We start from the raw sequence: 13,337 nt of genomic DNA, 5'->3' as shown, positions 1-13,337 counted from the left end.
AACAATATTACAGATGGAGCATTTCTAAATTAGGTCCAAGGCTCTGTTCAAAGGCCCTCTGTGCCCCCAACCCTAGGCCAACCCAACAGTCTTTCGAATACCCTGTTAACTACCTTCCCTCCATTCAGGACCCTAGAAGGAGGAAAATGTAGGCTACACATGGGGTGTGAGCTGGTGGTCTGACAGCACATGCTGGCAGCAGCAATCAGTGCAGGGGTAAGGAGAGAAGGTCACTTAGTCCACGTTGCATGAAATGATGGAGAGGAATGCACCACGGAGGGGCAAGCAGCTGGGGAGATGATGAGCCTGCACCCTAATACCTTTGGGATTTTTTCCTGTCTACTTTCTCCTGACCACAGCATAGAGATAAGCCATCCCTTAAAAAGAAGAGGATGCTGAACTATCCCTTAAAGAAGGGAGAGTTTATCTCCACACTATTCCACAGACATCTTTTAGATCTTACGCACTTCTTAACATCCAAACTTACACAATAATTAATGAATGCATAATTTTAAATCATTTTTTTTATCCACACAAAGTATAGGTCATTTATTTTCCTCTATCCCTGGGTTCAGTACATAGATGGCTTCTCTTCGCCCTTTGGATTGATAATTTTCTCCAGGTTGCTGATGATGATATGATAGAGCTCAGCATAGAAGGCCCTCAGGCCCAGCACCATGGCCCTAAGCTCCCCATACACTGCCTCGTCTTGCTTGTGCACCAAGGCTCTGTGATCCATTACATGGGTCTCCTTGGAGGCCTTAGCCACAGCATCCCCAGGTTCTGAGAAGTACCTGGAAATGGTTGTCTGGAAGGCTTCCACTTTGCTCTTGACTACATTCACCCTCTCCAGCACCTTCTGGATTGCTACCCCAAAATCATTTCCATCCTCAATCTTAGGGATCAGGTGCTGGATCCATGTGATTACCAGAGTGCACTTCTCTTTGAGAGTCCAGACTTCTGGCTTAACCAGGGCAAGCAGGGACAAGACTTCCTCATTCCCAGGGAGAAATCCACACTTAGGGACTTCTTTCTTCTCCTGTGTATCTGTTTCCATCTCATCATCCTTGGGTGGGGGGTCTGGGATGGGGATATCCAGTGGGGCCTGGTGGGAGGTCAGGTCAGCCACTCAGGGAGTCATCTTGTAAGAGCTGGTTCAGGTATATGATTTTCTGTGGCAAGAATCTGTAGAGGAATTCCTCAGCCACCTGGAAAAGATTTTGCCTGAAGACATCCACCTGCTTGAGGACCTCCCCACTCAGGCATACTCCACAAGACTTGGCCATGCTGCTCCAGTTGCTAGATTGGTCTCCGGCTAGCCACCCAGGCTTTTCCTTTCACTCCCCAGGTCCAGTTTTAAATCGTTTTTTAAAGAAACTGCTCGATATTGGATGTATCTTGCTCACTTAAATCAGGTCACTGACTGACTTAATTGATTAGCCATAGGTTACTGAATTGTTGATCCGTAAACCGTCTGGACATCTAGGCCATGGCAGGAAAATCTTGTATCCACATTCCAGTTCCAGGTTGTTCAGCCAGTGTCCCAGGAATAAATCAGGTAAAAATGTATTTCCTGCCACAAAACTGCATTTTTCCTAAATTACTGTTTGAATTTGATCTTGTTAGCAGTCTAGCTTCTTGATCTCAAGGCAAATATTACACTACTTTAGTTTCTTCATCTTTAAAAAGTAGGGTTTATTCATTTAACTAAATTTTATTAAATCATTTCTGTCTGCAAAGAATGTACTAGAGACTTCCACAGAGGAGAATCCTGGTAGTCCGGTGCTCCCTAATTTCTTTAGGGACTGTGATCATGCAAAAGGGGTGGGTATCTACCCTCATCTAAACATTCACCCTGAGGGTATTTCAAAACACCTCTTAATAAACAATGTTAGCAATAAAAGTAATTCTTCCCTTCCAGTTTCTTTTCTTTAAATTTCTTTTGAGGCTTATCAAGGACACTGATAAACTGTCTTTCATTCCCTAGAGTTAGAAAGCTTTTTTAATTTCTAGTCTAAATCCTTCCTGCTACCACTTAAATCCATTTCCTCTTATTCTAGTCTCATGGAAGACAGAGAAAAACCATTCATCCTCCTCTATATAATAGTCCTTCATGTATTAAAGATTTCAGCCTTCATTTTTCCAGGTTACATAACGTCAGTTCCTATCATTTCACTCATATATCTTATTTTCCAAGCTTTTAAATTAATTCCATCACACTCCTCTTGGACTCTATGGATAATGAAATAGTCATGAAGCTCCTTTCAGATTCTAATTGAGTAATAAACCTTCAGGGAGGGAAGTATTTTTAAATCTTAAATCAGAATCTCACATGATCTGGGATTTAAAGCATTTTTGGAGAGCAGGAGGAGGCTGGAAGTGCATGTAAAATTGGCACGGAAAGCAGGAGGAGAAATAGGAAAGCATCATTTGCATTTTATTGTTTTATAAAAGGGAAAACTAAGGCTTGTGTCACAGCAAATGAGTAAAAGATGCAAGATTAAAGTCACAATTAAAACAACCAGCTGCTGATTCCTGGTTTCCTACCAAATTGCTGTCAACTGATTGTGATGTCTAATCATAGCAATCTAGACTGAAGCTTAAAAAATAAATCACATTATCACAGTTTAATTGGCCAGTGAGAATTCACTATTCACTGTGTTGATACCGTTTTTCAACCAAGTCTTCCCCTCCTCTCCTTTTTCCAACTAAGTCCTGAGAAGTTCCTTCTCATTGATACGTACAGAGGGAAACAATTATAACCTCTGAGACTGTTAATACATGTATAGTATGATTTTGTAACCTGAGCTTTTACTGAATTCATTTATCAAGCCCAGGAGTCTTTTGATGGAGTCTTTGAGGTTTTCTAGATAGAAACAGAGATAAATTGACTTACTCTTTTTCGAGTTGGGTGCCAGTTCTTTTCTTTCTGTTGCTTGATTGCTGAAGTGCGAGACTGAGCATCCTCAAACTGATTTTCCACACATCTTGCTTTCTCTTCTTCTCTCCCAGGAATACTCAGGATTCTTCGGTTTGGGTATTTTATATAATCTCACATTTCTCCCAAATTTTGTTCTTTTCTTTCTTTTTTATTTATTTTTGTCTGACTGTATTAATTCAAGACTTGTCTTCAAGCTCTGAAATTCTTTCCTTAGTTTATTCTATTTTATTTTCTGAGCTTTAATAGCATTTTAAAATCCAACAGTGTGTCTTTCATTTCCATAAGTTGGTTTTTTTGTTTGTTTGTTTGTTTTAGTATCTATCTCATTAGTAAATGTTTCATTCAGGTCCTGAATTATGTTGTTGGTTTTCAACTTTCTCTTGGATCTCGCTGAGCTTCCTTACAATCCGTGTTCTAAATTCTTTGTCTGTCATTTCAGCATTTTCCTTTTGGTTGGAATCTATTGCTAGAAAGCTATTGTGATCCTCCACGTGGTGTTAAAACAGTCTGTTCATATTGCCAGAGTTCTTACACTAGTTCTGTCTCATAGGATGAAGCTGTCTCTTCTAATTTTTTATGTTGCTCTTATTTTGACGGGATTTTAAAAATATTTTTGTATTTTATTTTATTTTTCCCCAGAGGTTGCACCTGAAATGTTTGTTGTGTTTGCTCATTTAGCTTCAATTTGGGGTACTTCCAGGGATCTAAGACTTATATGTGTTTCTTGGTTATAGTCTTTGCATGTGCCTTTGTCAGATGCTGGTTATGGTAGGAGGTACTAGGCTACAGTTCAACCACCAGGCCAGAAGGTGGCACTGGTGTGTGAGAGCCAGCTGCAGCAGGAGCAAATGGGTGGTGCTTGACCTGAATTTGCTCAGGAGGTGAAGTGGTCTGTGGAATGCCTAAGGTCCAGTATTCCCTGTTTAGACCTGGTTGGGGGTACAAACCTGAGCAGATATGGGCTGCCAGGCCCACCCTCATACATCCCAGTGATGGGAAGAGGTACCACCCAGACAATGGTAGTAGGGGAGCTTGTGCTGAATTGCACTGTGGTCTCTACAGAGATGTGGGGGAGGACTGAAAGACTTCCACATCCAGGGTGGGAGATAGGTGACCCACATCCCTAGCACACCACTGCCTCATGACTTCCAGTACAGACAGACACGCTCTTTTTCCTCCATGCCACACCAGAATGTAGCTTAGAACCTTGAAAAGCTTCTCTTCATAGTTCTCCACTCAGATGGACTTGGAGAAAAACTTCTCTTAGCCTGAGATAGGCAGCTTTTCAGTTCACCTGTACTCCTTTGTATGAAGTTGCAGGTCCTTAAAAAGAAAAGCATGGGCCCTGCCCTCTGGTGTATGGTGGGCACACCATATAGGGATGCCCAGTAAATGAACTCCCCCCCAGTGAATTTTTTTTTTTTTTTTTTTTCTGTAGAGACAGAATCTCACTTATGGCCCTCAGTAGAGTGCCATGGCGTCACACAGCTCACAGCAACCTCCAACTCCTAGGCTTAGGCGATTCTCTTGCCTCAGCCCCTTGAGTAGCTGGGACTACTGCACCCGCCCCAATGCCCAGCTATTTTTATTGGTGTTGTTGCAGTTTGGCCAGGACTGGGTTTGAACCCACCACCCTCGGTATATGGGGCCTACACCCTACCCACCAATGAATTTTTGTTAGCTGGGACTGCACTGGCAGCAGTGGGCAGGGAAGGGAGGGAAGAGGAAATGTCCCTAAATGAAGGAAAGTTCAACCTTTGGTCTCCTTTGTCCCAAGGGACCCTTCAAAGTGTTGCACCCTCCTCTCACCTAGGGGCAGGCTTCCTTGAATATTAAAACTCTAGGAATCCCACACTGCTCCTGGAACCTACTGAGGGTGCTATAGCCTGAGTGAGTGCTAGGGAATGTTTACTGTGGATCCAGCAATGTGGAGACTCCAGATTCCCTGAGATTCCTGGTCAGAGCCAAAATACTGCCTCTCCTTGCAGGAAGGGGAATGGATCATGCTCTTCCATATAAAACTCAGCACAGTGAGCACACTGTTAGCGTGGGTGCAGCGTAGGCCCCCACAAGCCAGGGCTGGCCATCCCTCAAGCAAACTCACAACAAACCCTCATGGGAGCAAAGATATGTCCAGAGCAGGGGGTGATGGGAGAAGTCCCTACCTCCACATCCTTACCCAAGCCCTGGTACTGCTCATCTTCTGGGGTGTAAGTGTTCTTCTCCCCTATAGACTCTGCTCTGCACCCACATTTCCACTGAGAGAGGAGCAGACAACTTCAGATCACAAGCAGGGAGCTCTCAGGTGGAGGAGGGCATGTGTTAGGACTTCCTTTGTCCTCAGGCATTTTTGTTTATGGCATTTCCCCTTCCCCCAGGAGCAGTCTTTCCTATGGATTAGAACCCTGGGAATCTCACAGCTTCCCCTGGACCTCTGTGGTTGTCACTGACTGAGGGGGTGTTGGAGAATGTCTGTGTGGGATCCAGAAGGAGACAGAAGAGCCAGGAGCCCCTGGGTAGGATAGAGGCCACCACAGGTGCACAAGCAGTGTGGTGCCCAAGAGTTCAGCTCCAGTCTGTGGGGAGGGAAAGTGACCCTAGGCAAGCTGAAAGCCTGGTGCTCTAACCTTAAAAAGTTCCCAGTTTAGCAGCAGAAGCAGTGATTGGGTTGGTGAGGTCAGGGGGGCTCTCTCACAGTTCAGGAGCCAGCAGTCTGCCATGAAGGTGAGAGGAGCAATAATAAGAAACATGCCTCTCCATGGGACTCCAAATTCCCTATTAATCCCTGTCAAAATCTTATTCCTTGTTCTTCCCCTCAGCTTCCTTCCTGCAGGTTCTCTGCTAGGTTAGGGTCATCTTCCCTCAATATTCCACTTGGGCTATGTTTATTTACCTGCAACTTCTTTCTTGAGAACATTGTGACTAATGTCACCATCTTGAAGACCCCTCTTGAAATCTTTGCATCCCTGTCTGCCAGCCTGTGGTCTTCTTCCTTGTGAGTCCAGGCCACTCCAAAACCTGGAGATGGGGCTCACACTAAAGACTGCTATCCATTATCACAAAGCAGGAAACTCACTTTTCTTATCACAAGTGAGCAAATCTCCCTGGCTAACATAAACTTTAGATCTCAAACTGAAAACTTGGGGAGATCAGGAAACTTTGGGAAAGAGAAGCTTTGAACCTTGCTGAACCACACAATCCATTAGAGTCAAGCCCCAGGCAGCTGGTACCAGGCAGCAAGATGAGAACTGCTATAAGGCAGGAGAGCTCTATTGCCAGGTAGCGCTTCATGGTTACCAAGTGACAACTGAAACAAGCTACTGATGCAAGGATCTCAGTCAGTCAAGAGATCCTTTTATTTAGCCAGCTTTAAGTCTCAGTTGGGAAAAATGCAAGCCAAAGACACATCTGTGACTGTTTTGTCCTAAATTTACACTGAACCTTAATATTATCAGATATTTTGAAAAAAGGGAGAACCAGTTTAATTTGCATGTTATTTCACAGAAAGGCATCCATTCAATCTCATACACTGTTTAGCATAAAGAATAAAACACACAAGAAGATTTGGGTTGTTGGATTACTGAAAACACTCCTTCTACCACTACCCTCCCCTTCCATGGGCATCAGGTATTCCCCTGGCCCATGGATTGGGGACTTTGGCCATGGAAGCTTAGGGGATGGTGGGCATAAGGGCCTCAAGCATGTTTCCACAGTCAGACTTGATGCTCATGTTGGTGCTCTTTGCCACAAAAACTGCCGAGTAGACACTGGTTCAAGAACAGCGAAAGACATGTAAAGAAGATGTAACCTCAACTAGCAGCCTGAAGAGCTGCCCAACTCTTCCAGACTAGATCAAATCACAGTCCTGGGCAGACCTTTGAGCATGGGAATACATTCATGTTGTTGTAAGTCATGAAGTTTTGGAGTAGTTATAGAGAATTATTGTGGTAACAGCTGATTAAAACAGCAACTTAAACTCCAGAATTCTCCCACAATATATGATTCTTTAAAAGTACTTAAAAAGTATGAGTTAGCTAACTTTTTCTCTTAACGTTTTCCTACTTAGTTATAGATTGAGTTAAAATTGTTAAACATGTGAAAAAGAAATTTAAACTATGGAATCTAACTTTTATCTATCAGTAGTATAACTGGTAAGAACGGCAAAACTCTTATTACTGAGGAGTTAAATACAGAAACTATCTTTGCTGCATAGATGGTGATATAATCAGGTTTCAAGAAACATCTTGATGAAAGCAAATTAATCACTAATTTGACATTTTCTTTTGGCAAATTAGCAAGATTAGGTTTCACATCAAATGAAATCTGTTTGTGTGTAAGAACTTCGGCACAGCTGAAAGGATGTGATTCAAGTAAATATCCTCATTCTATTCTTCCATTGCAGACATTTCCAATCCTAATTTTCATGTTTTCAGACCCCAGGCAGGGCTTATAAAGCAATATCATCTTTTTTGTGGATTTTCCTTATGAAATATTCAAGAAGTTTGTAGGAAAAGCATTTGGCACATAACATTTCATAATGTTACCCTGTCAACCTGTGTCCCAACATCGGTCTAGGTGGAAAATTAAAAACATCATTTGTTCTCATATTGAACATTAAGAGGTTTATTTAAAAAAAAAAAAAAATGAGCCTTGGGGTGATGCCTGTGGCTCAAAGGAGTAGGGTGCTGGCCCCATATACCAGAGGTGGCGGGTTCAAACCTGGCCCCCGGCAAAAAACTGCAAAAAAATAAAAATAAATAAAAATAAATGAGCCTCTTAAAAAGAAAGGTAATTAATTTCTAACTTTTCTCTGAGCCCAGGTTCTTTTCTTAATAAAGTTCTAGTTTGTTAAATATTGTTTACAAAATATGATACAACATCTATGGGAAGAAAATTTTACTCCATTTGGACATTCTCTGCCACCATTAAGAAAAATGTTGCAAAATAATACACAAAAAAGGAATATGAAACCATGTTCACTGACACAAAGTATAAAAAGGAATTTAATATTTATGAGAGTTAGGAAAATATTTGAGGATAGAGAAGTAACAGAGGTAGACAACTGGACATAGTACTCTATTTTCATAAGATAGTCAACAGTTAAAAACGATTGTGAAAAGACCAAAACACACCCCAGTGTAGGTGGACCAGTCAAGAAAAGCTGCAGAGGCAGATCTCCAAAGTAAATCTATCGCCTGTGTACATACATGGTGAAGCAGTAGACCTTGTGATCAAGAAGAAAACTTAGAGAAAATAAGAAAAGAAAATATTTGAGAAAGGCTATCAATTTTACTGTTGCAAAAATAGATAAAATATTTTGCTATGTAAATTCAGAATTATAGTGAACTCCCAAATACATCTCATCTTCATTAATAATTATGAGTAGCACGGAAATGTGCAGGAATCAATATCACCTAGTTATTTGTGTTCTTTGTTCATATCGACATAATTTAGTTAACACATACTCTAGCAACCTACAAGTGAAAGCTTTTGAAACCATACCACTCAGTTAGCTTGTGAGGAGCCAAAGACACAGGACTTGCAAGAAAGTGGCACCTTGAGAACATGTTTGGACAACCACCCTTCTTGAAGTCTACTAAATTAAATAAAAATAAATCTGGTTTAGAGACACAAATTTCATCTATAACAATACTAGTAAATTACCATAACATATAATAAAGATTTCCAATAATTTATATTCTCCCATATGCAATAAAATTTGAACCCAACCACTGGAGAATGCTGAGAGTTGAAATTTATCTATATAATCTTGATCAGAGTGCAGATTTTTTAAACAAGAGATACTCTTTTTTTTAATGGCTTAATGTTATTTCAATATTTCAGTGCATGTACATATTTATGCATATATCACATTTTATTTATCTGTTTATCCACTGATGGACATTTAGATTGAACTCCATGTCTTGGTTGTTGTAAATAACACTGCGGTGTAAAGGTCATTATATCAGAAATGTCCTGTTTCAAATAAAAAATAAGAAGCAGCACAGTCAAGCAGAGTATGTGCCTACACTATCTACACACCTTTGCCATCTTAACAGTTGCCTGTGTTTTTCTGCAGTGAGGAATCCTGGAGACTCAGAAAAGATAAGGGGAAAACACTACTACAGAAATGAAAACCAATGAAAACAAACAAATCAACAAATAAAATTTTTAAAAAGAAAGGAAAACTAAATTGGAAGAACCAACACTGGTAAAAACATGGTTATAACATGGAAGGGAAGTTCAAGAAAATAACACAGAAGTGAAGGTAATAGAATTGGAAGGTAGTCTTTACACACAGAGGAGAATAAAATGTAAAATTGGGCATGAATAAACATTCCTTTTCCAAAGGGAGACCTAAATGTTCACATTAAAAGGATTTGCTGTGTCCCATGAAAAAAGAAAGAATCTTCATATATCCTAAACATATTATTGAATTTTGAAGTCAAAGACAAAGGAAGTCTTACAAGTACTCAAGGAAAAGAAGCAGATCTTCAAAAGTTTAAAAAAAAAAAAAAAGGACCATCTCAGACTTCACTTTAGCAACACTGAAGGTCAAAAAAAGAAAAGGAACTGTATGTACAAACAGGTGAGGGAAAGGAGCTAGGACTCAAGAACTGTACAGTGAGTCAAGGTTATAGCCACAGAGTGGGAAGAAATGCCCGATTTTGCTCAACTTCTGGAATAACATCACTTAAAAAGATATATATATATACACACATATATATATAAATTCTTAATAGAAGCAACTGAAAGATTATTCAAAACAAAGAACTCACAAGTGAACAACACCCACTACAAAAGAAGTAGTGATATAGACTGACTCAAAATAATATAAACATTCATGATAACCTTTGTAATAATGTCACAGATCTTGAGGGGAATATATTACATAAGTATTAGTCATAATAATACGCTTAGTAATCAATGCAAAAATTCCAAAATGACTCAAAGTGAATAAAAAATAGCAAAGTGTAAAACTTGAAGAATATTCACAATCTGAAACCCTATAGTACCAAATGTAAAAGAATTAAAAATTAAACTAATACTCAATAAAATTAAAGCACAAAAAAATAGGAAAGCAGAATAAAACAGTAATAATTTATAAAAGCAGGATTAATGAATTAGAGAACAGCAATGCCTTACAATTGATAAATAACCCTAAAGAAAACTCCTAAAGTAGAAAATGAGGAACTTGATATGTAAATATTTAAAATAAAATAATTCCATGTGCACAAAATTAGGAATGAGGATGGGTAGAAAACACAAATATTCCATCCATTAAAAGTACTGCAGGCATCTTTCATCTTACCGTGCTTTGCTTCATTGAGCCTCACAGACACTGTGTATTTGAGCTTCACAGACACTGTGTATTTTATAAATTGAAGCTTTGTGGCAACCCTGTGTAGAGCTTGTTGGTCACTGTCATTTTTCCAATAGCACGTGCTAACTTCATGCCTCATTTTGGTAATTAGCAGAGCATTTCAAATTTTGTTATTATTATTATATCTGTTGGAGTGAATATAATCAGTGATCTTGATGTTACTATTGTCATTATTTGAGGGGCCCCAAACCATGGGGAAGACAGCAAACCCCATGGACAAATGTTGTGTGTGTTCTGACTGCTCCACCAACTAGCCCTTCCCCGATCTCTCCTTCTCCCCCAGCCACTCTGTTCTCTGAGGCATAAGAATATCGAAATTAGAACAGTTAATGACCCTACAATGGCCTCTGAGTGTTCAAGCAAAAGAGTCATGTGTCTCTCCCTTAAAGTCAAAAGCTACAAATGATAAAAGTTGGTGAGGAAGACACGTCAAAAGTTGGCATAGGCTCTTGCACCAAACAGTTGGTCAAGTTGTGAATCCAAGGAAAAATTCTTAAAGGAAACTAAAAGAGCTCCTCCAGTGAATATCTGAATAAGAAAGTGAAACAGGTTTATTGCTGATACAGAGAAAGTTTTAGTGGTCTGGATAGACAATCTAAGCATCCACAACTTTCCCTTAAGCCCAAACCTAATCAGAGCAAGGCCCTGAGTCTCTTCAATTCTGTGAAGGCCCAGAGAGGTGAGCAGAGAAGAAAAGTGAGTGAGAAGAAAAGTCTGCAGCTAGCAGAGGTGGGTTCCCTTTAAGTTCCTTGAGGTATCTCTGCACAATTTTCCACACAGGTTGTGCTAGTTTGCAGTCCCACCAACCCTCTTTAAGAGGCCTTTTTTTGCCACATCTATGCCAGCATCTGTTGCTTGGGGACTTCTTAATATGAGCCATTCTCATTGGAGTTAGGTGATAATCACATTGTGATTTTGACTTGCATTTCCCTAATGATTAGAGAACTTGAGCATAAGACTTAAGGAAAGAAGTCATCTCTGTAACATACAACTGCAAGGTGAAGGAGCAAAAACTAATGTAGAAGCTGTCACAGGCTAATAAAAATAACAGGAGTTTGGAAGTTGATTCCAACTCTCCTCGATCACTTTGAGGGGTTCAAGACTATGATGGAGGGAAGATGTGGGGGAAATAACAAGACAAAATTAAGGTGGGAGTCTGAGGATTTAACTGAATTGCTACAATTTCTTGATAAAACTTGAACAAATGAAGAGTTGCTTCTTATGGAAAAGCAAAGAAAGTGATTTCTTGAGATGGAATCTATTCCTGGTGAAGAGACTGTGAACACTGTTAAAATAGCAACAAAGGATTTAGAATATTCCACATGGACGCTTAGTTGATAAAGCAGCAAGAGGGTTTTGTACTAGGAGTAAAACGCTGTCAGAAGCATCACATGCCACAGAGAAATCTTTCATGAGAGGACGAGTGAATCAATGCAGCACACTTCATTGTCTTATCTGGAGAAACTGTCACAGCCACCCCAAACTCCAGTAACCACACCCTGATCACTCAGAAACCAGCCAGCATATGCTTCACCAGCATAAAGATTACAGTGCATTGAAGGCTCAGATGGTGGTTAGCATTTTTAGCATAAAATATTTTTATTAATAATTAAGGTATGTTCATTGTTTTCTAAGACATAATGCTATTGTACACTGCACATTTAATAGACCACAGTATAGTGTCAGTAAAAATACTTTTATATGCATTGGAAGATGTTTTATATGCATTGGAAGAAAAAAAATGTGTGTGACTTGTTTTCTTTTGACATTTGCTTGGTTGTAGTGATCTGGAACCAAACCCAGAATATCTCTGTGTGCACACATAGGAAAAGATTTGCATAATTTTAAGCTAATACATATTTAAACCAAAATAAATAGATAATTCAAATTAGAATTTAAAAATTATAAAAATCATGAAAATGGACCCAAGGATTCACAAATTTTTTAATATGTTATATTATTATTGATTACTTTAAGCTTTATAGAGCTACTTCCCTAAATTTCATCAGATTCCAGCAGTATCACAGATAAAATATTTCAAATCCCCAAGGAATAAATTTCCCAAGCTGTTTAAACTATACTAGAGCATGTGAAAAAAGAAATGCTTCCCAAATTATTTATAAAGTTAGCATATCACTGCCACCACAATCATATAAAGATAGCTTTAAAAAAAGAAAATATAGTTAACTTCACTTATTTAATTTTAGTCATTCCAGGAAGGCAGGGATGGACTAAAATTAATAATTCTATAAATAATGTTCACTATATAGTCATCTTAGTAGATAGCAAAAATGTATTTTATAAAATTTAATTTTTTATAAATATTGGCTTAAAGTGTTGTTTTCCCCAAATTAACCTACAAGTTTAATGTTACAAAAATAAATAATACCATCACTCTACTTTTCAAAGTTGACTCTACACTTCAACAAAAGAAAAAGCAAAGAGAAAAAAAATTAAATATATTAAAGCTACAGTAAACAAAAATGTCACAATATTGGCACAGAAATAGACTGCCAGAATTAATAAAACAGGATAGACCCAACCATATGGAAATGTAATATTTGATAAGGTATTTCAAAGCAGAGAAGAAAATGAACTATTCACAGAAGCAGTGCAGAAAGCCCACCAGTTGGAAAAGGACAGCAATTTGCAAAATAATTAAATTGAATCCATGCCTTCTATCTTGTTACAAAATAAATTCCAGAAGGATGAAACTCACATACAAATCAAAAAAGTCAATGCACAAAGAAACTAAAGACAATAATAGTAAATATTTTTTAAAAACAGAATGGAGGAGGCATTTCTAAGCGTGACATAAAATCCAGGAGAAATTATGGACACACATTTTCAGATGAGAATTTGAAAGTTCTGCAAGGAAAAATATAGCATCAACCCTCTGTTTTCTTCATTTATAAGGAGAAAGGATAGACACTGCACAGAAAAGATAAAACTCTAATATCCCTAACATATACGACTATGTGTAAGCTAATGATATATTTCCATATAATAAAC

The 13,337-nt window shown here is 38.8% G+C and overlaps 1 pseudogene; it reads right to left on the bottom strand.

The window, feature by feature from the left end:
* Window positions 1-564: 564 nt before the first annotated feature.
* LOC100951546 lies at window positions 565-1,286 on the bottom strand (annotated as a pseudogene).
* Window positions 1,287-13,337: the final 12,051 nt, after the last annotated feature.

Source organism: Otolemur garnettii, unplaced genomic scaffold (assembly GCF_000181295.1).
Source record: "Otolemur garnettii isolate 467f Iridium unplaced genomic scaffold, OtoGar3 scaffold00030, whole genome shotgun sequence".
NCBI lineage: Eukaryota > Metazoa > Chordata > Mammalia > Primates > Galagidae > Otolemur > Otolemur garnettii.
This window is presented reverse-complemented; position numbering and strand designations above follow the sequence as displayed.